Source organism: Phyllobates terribilis, unplaced genomic scaffold (genome assembly GCF_046119375.1).
Source record: "Phyllobates terribilis strain yellow unplaced genomic scaffold, ASM4611937v1 Scaffold_7__3_contigs__length_470593459, whole genome shotgun sequence".
In the NCBI taxonomy this organism is placed as follows: domain Eukaryota; kingdom Metazoa; phylum Chordata; class Amphibia; order Anura; family Dendrobatidae; genus Phyllobates; species Phyllobates terribilis.
In genome coordinates, this window is record NW_027362767.1 from 396705826 (window position 1) to 396711825 (window position 6000).

General features: G+C 51.2%; 1 long non-coding RNA gene across 1 annotated transcript in view; it reads right to left on the reverse strand.

Moving 5' to 3' along the window:
- Window positions 1-6000, reverse strand: part of LOC141153260 (uncharacterized) — a 49799-nt gene extending 43799 nt beyond the window's left edge. Inside the window, exon 1 of the long non-coding RNA XR_012247274.1 lies at window positions 5779-6000. This is a non-coding gene — a long non-coding RNA (uncharacterized lncRNA). The remainder of the gene's footprint in view (window positions 1-5778) is intronic.

Sequence of the window (6000 nt, forward strand, 5' to 3'; positions counted from 1 at the left end):
CTTGGCTAAATCCTCTATGGGAGAGAGGAGACCCCCTGGTGTCCAATCTGCCAGCCTTTCTCTCGGCTTTCCTGAAGGTCTTCGACGAACCAGGACGGAGGTCCTCATCCGCCTCATCTCTGCTACGCCTCCGCCAAGGAAGTCTCACCGTGGGCCAATATGCCATACGGTTCCGTACCCTTGCTTCGGAGCTTGCCTGGGATAACGACGCCCTGGTCTCTGTCTTCTGGGAGGGTCTGTCCGGCCGTATTAAAGATGAACTCGCCGGTCGGGACATTCCTACCACTCTCGACGACTTAATTTCACTTGCCACCCGGATTGACATCCGGTTCCAGGAGCGCACCAAAGAGGTCACCCGTGAGAGGAGGTTTCCACGCCTTGCCCCTACCTTCCAGAGATCCGTCACTTCCTCCGTTACTCCTCCGGCGCACTCACCCGAGCCTATGCAGGTCGACCAGACCAAGATGGTCAAGACCCGTCAGGAATTACGCCGTGCCGAGGGGAGCTGCTTCTACTGTGGCAGTAAGGAGCACCGGATCCGTTCCTGCCCAGAGAGGTCGGGAAACACCTGTGTCTAGGATCGCTCAGAGAGGTCACCCTAGACAGAAATAAACCCTCTCCATCTCTAATGCTGTCAGTCTCTATCATCTGCAGGGAGAACCGTTATTTTGAACTGGCTCAACTTGACTCTGGTGCTGCCGGAAATCTCATTTCTCAGTCCCTGGTAGAGAAATACCGCATTCCCACCAAATCTCTGGCTGTACCCTTGTCTGTCGCCGCCGTGGATGGGGGCCTCTTACCACATCCCATCCAACTTATCACCGAATCCATAACTCTGCAGGTGGGAATGCTGCACTCTGAGAGCATCTGCTTCCATGTTCTGCCTGGGCTCTCTCACGCCCTCTTGCTAGGCCTACCTTGGCTCCAGAAACACGCACCCGTGCTTGATTGGCAGACCGGAGAAGTTCTTCGCTGGGGACATGACTGCCATAAGACTTGTTTAGTTCCCGTTCATCCTGCTCGTCCTTCTCCTACCCCAGCCAATCTACCCGGCCTACTGGCTCCCTATTGGTCTTTTACGGACGTCTTTAATAAAAGAGAAGCAGAGACATTACCCCCTCATAGACCATACGACTGCCCAATTGACCTGATGCCCTGCGCTACTCCTCCCCGTAGGCGTATTATCCCTTTGTCCGCTGCTGAGACCCGGTCCATGTCTGAATATATTGAGGAGAATCTGGCCCGGGGATTTATCCGGAAATCTACCTCCCTGGCGGGAGCAGGCTTCTTCTTCGTCAAAAAGAAGGACGGCTCACTCCGTCCCTGTATAGACTATAGAGGCCTTAACCTGATCACAGTGAAGAATAAATACCCCCTTCGGCTCATTCCTGAATTATTTGACCGTCTGAGGGGGGCTAGAATCTTCACCAAGCTGGACCTCCGTGGGGCGTATAATCTGGTCCGTATCCGTCAGGGGGATGAATGGAAGACGGCATTCAACATCCGGGACGGCCACTATGAATATCTTGTAATGCCCTTCGGTCTCTGTAACGCTCCCGCCGTCTTTCAAGAATTGGTCAATGACATCTTCCGTGACCTTCTCTACTCCTGCGTGGTGGTGTACCTGGACGACATCTTGGTCTTCTCTCCGGATCTTCTCACTCACCGGAGGGACGTTCGTCAGGTCCTGCTCAGGCTCAGGCAGAACCACCTCTACGCTAAATATGAGAAGTGCCTCTTTGAGCAGACCTCGCTTTCGTTTCTGGGCTACATAATCTCTCAGACCGGCCTACAAATGGACCCTGAGAAACTGTCTGCCATCGAGAAGTGGCCCCGACCAGAGGGGTTGAAGGCTATTCAGCGGTTCCTGGGCTTCGCCAACTACTACCGCCTCTTCATTCCGCACTTCTCTTCCCGGACTGCCCCTATCTCGGCGCTCACCCGTAAGGGCGCTAATCCCAGAGAATGGCCGCCCGAAGCAGAGGAGGTCTTCCTTTCTTTAAAACGAGCTTTTTCCTCCGCCCCTGTGCTGCATCGTCCGGACGGCAACAAACAATTCTTTCTAGAAGTCGACGCTTCCTCCTCCTCCGGAGCGGTACTTACCCAAAAGTCGTCTCCGGAAGAATGGTAACCTGCGGCTTCTTCTCCAAACTCTTCTCCTCATCTGAGCGCAACTATTCTATAGGAGACCGAGAATTGTTGGCCATTAAGCTGGCACTGGTGGAGTGGCGTTACCTGCTCGAGGGGGCTCTTCACCCGGTAATAATTTACACGGACAACAAGAACTTGGCTTACCTCCAGAGTGCCCAGAGACTTAACCCGCGCCCAGCCCGGTGGTCCTTGTTCTTCGCCCGCGTTAATTTCATTCTACATTTTCGCCCGGCTGACAAGAACATCAAAGCTGATGCCTAATCCCGATCCTTTTTGGTCTCTGGCGGGGTCGATGATGTGTTTAGGCTCCTCCTCAAGATCAAAGTAATGCAGGTGGCCCCCGTGAATCTAAATCGTCTTCCACCCGGTAAGACATTCGTAACTGTTCCTGATCGTGAGAAGGTTCTACACTGGGGACACTCGTCCAAGCTAGCTGGCCACATTGGTCAGAAAAAGACCCTCCAGCTTATTTCCCGGCATTATTGGTGGCCTACCCTGCACAAGGATGTAATAGACTTTGTTTCAGCCTGTGTGTCCTGCGCCCGCAACAAGGTTCCGAGACATCTGCCAGCTGGCCGTCTCCTTCCTCTTCCTGTACCTGCTGCCCCATGGCAGCATATAGCTATGGACTTTTTAACGGACCTCCCTGTCTCTGCCGGTTGTACGGTCATATGGGTGGTCGCTGACCGCTTTTCCAAAATGGCTCACTTTTTTCCCTTGCCGGGTCTCCCGTCTGCATCAGAGTTAGCTAAAGACTTTATCCATCATGTCTTCCGTCTACACGGTCTTCCTCTCCACATCGTATCCGACCGAGGGGTTCAGTTCACCTCTCGTTTTTGGCGAGCCATGTGTAAACTGCTGGGGGTCACCTTGGACTTTTCTTCTGCATATCACCCACAGTCCAATGGCCAAGTAGAATGGATCATCCAAATTTTAACCAGTTACCTCCGGCACTTTGTTAATGCTCACCATTCCGACTGGGTGGATCTTTTACCGTGGACCGAATTTTCTTACAATAATCACGAGAGCGAATCTTCCTCCAAATCCCCGTTTTTTGTAGTCTTCGGTCAGCATCCTCGGATCCCGTTTCCCGTCTCCACCTCGGTGGACAATCCGGCTGCGGAATCTCTCATTAACGAATTTTCCTCCATTTGGGAAAGTACCAGATCCGCACTTCTTCAGTCATCCGAGCGGATGAAAAAACAGGCTGACAAAAGACGTCTGGATTGACCACAATTCCGTCCTGGAGATAAGGTCTGGCTCTCGTCCAAGTATGTCCGGCTCAAGATTCCTTCCTACAAGTTAGGGCCTCGGTTCATCGGCCCACTGGAAGTTATCAAACAAATCAACCCGGTGGCCTATAAATTGAAACTCCCAGCCAACTTGCGGATTCCTAACTCCTTCCATGTATCTCTACTCAAACCCGTACTTAACTCTTTTTCCAAGTCTACAGGTACGCCTCCTGCTCCGGTTTCCGCTGAAAACGAGTTTGAGGTAGAGAACATTCTGGCCACCAAAAGGTAAGAGGAAAGTCCTTTTTCTAGTGGATTGGAAGGAGTTTGGTCCTGAGGAGAGAACATGGGAGCCCCAGGAGAACATCCATGCCCCACTCATCCTTGATAAATTTCTCTCTGGCCTAAAAAATGGGGGGCCTAAAGGGGGGGGGGTACTGTAGCATCGGCGTCCCTGCCTCCTGCCAGACAGGGACGTCACCACAACTCTCCGCTCCGTGCCCGGCGGCTTCCTCCCGCTCTGCTGGCAGCGCGCTGCTTTCCGGCCCCTGTGCTTAGGGCGCGTGCGCGCTCCCCTTCTGTTAAAGGGGCCGCACGCGCCGTCCTAAGGAGTCCACGGCCAATGGCCGGAGGACCTCACCATATATAAGGCACCTCCTCCAAAATAGAGGTGCCCGAGCAATGTTGTTGCAAAGCCTTTCAACTCTGCTTCAGCCCTCAGGTCCCGTTACCAGTTACCTGCCAGTCACCTGCCAGATTCCTGCTTGATACCTGCCTGATACCTGCCTGATATCTGCTTACCTGCTTGCTATCCTGTGGTCCGACAGTCTGCCTACCAGCACCTGCCAGTCTGTCTATGGATCAGACCGCCTGTGGACCAGGAAGTACCTGCCAGATACCTGCCTGCTAGCCTACCTGGAGGCTTAGCCGTCACTTGCTGTGACCACCTGCCTGTCCAGAGACTCTTACTCGCTCACCTGGGAGCGCTTACCTGCTACCTACCTGCTAGCCTACCTGGAGGCTTAGCCGTCACTCGCTGGGACCACTTGCCTGTCCAGAGACTCTTGCCCGCTCACCTGGGAGCGCTCACCTGCTACCTGCCAGCTAGCCTATCTAGAGATTCTTCCCTGCTGTCACTTGCTGTGACCACCTGCCCGTCTAGAGACTCTTACCCTGCTGTCACTTGCCGTGACCATCCGCTTGCCTAGAGAATGTGGCCCCGTCACTTGCCGTGACTTCCTGCCCCTTCTACCCAGAGACTGTCCCCGTCACTTGCCGTGACTTCCTGCCCCTTCTACCCAGAGACTGTCCCTGTCACTTGCCGTGACTACCTGCCCGCCTTCCCTGGGAGCCACCCGCTTCCTTACAAGGACTGCCCCTTTGTATAGTTGCTCAGAGGTTCCACCTCCCAGACCCGTTACACCATGTTCACTATATTGTTAAACTGACCTAGCAGTGTGATTCTCCAGGTCAGTACGAGTATGCAGATACCAAACATGTATAGCTTATTTTTTATTTAAGTGGTGAAAAAAAATCCCAAATTTGTATGAAAAAAATGTTTTTGACTTTGTCTCCTTTTTTTCCGAAACCTGTAGCGTGTATTCTTTCGGGATCTGGGGCCGTGTGAGGGCGTTTTGTCTTGTGCCTTCAGCTGATGTTTTTACTGATACCATTTTGGGGTAGATACAATGTTTTGATCGCTTCTTATTGCATTATATTTCAATGTTGCGGCGACCAAAAAAATGTAATTCTGGTGTTTCGACTTTTTTTCTTGTTACGTCGTTTACCGATCAGATTAATTTAATTTATATATTGATAGTTTGGACTTTTATGAACAAAGCAATACCAAATACGCCTATTTTTTAATTGCTTTATTTTGAAAGGGGGAAAAGGGGTAATTTCAACTTTTAGGTTTTTTTTTTTTTTTCATATTTTTAAAAACTTTTTTTAATCTAGTAAAAGTACTTCAGGAGACTTGAAGCGGCGATCATTTGATTGCCTGTGCTAGACACAGCAAGGCTTCAGCGCTGCTATTTGTAGCAGAAATTACAATCTCCTATGAACGCCGGCCATGAGCTGGCATTCACAGGGGATTCACAATGACAGGCACAGGGGTCTTTTGCAGACATATGGCTGTCATGGCAACCTATTGGCAGCTCGTGATCATGTGACAGGGGCGCCAATGTGCTGCCGGAAAGACGCGCTTCCGGTAGGCATGTGCTAAACCTCGTTGTCAGAGATTGACAGTGAGATTTAACTTTTTATCAGCCACTGGTTATTCTAAGATCTAGTGAATAAAATTAACTTTTGTTTGTGGGACAACCCCTTTTATGGCTGTCTTTTTTTCAGCAAATTGTACAGCTGGTATAAACTGTTATAAATTATGTAACCTTACCTTAACTAATGACTGTGGGGGATCCATGTTGCTGATTTGAGGAATATTTCCAAAGAAGGGCAGAGATGTAGGTTCTGGGGGCAGGACCTTTTGATTGACCCCACGATTTAATGAGATAAATAAGGAGAGTGACTCCAGTCGCCGGGAGAAGCGCTTCTGCGATGATCAGAGCCATCCTGAGCCCCAACCCTACAGCTCGGGCTGTACTGTGTCCCTGTGTAT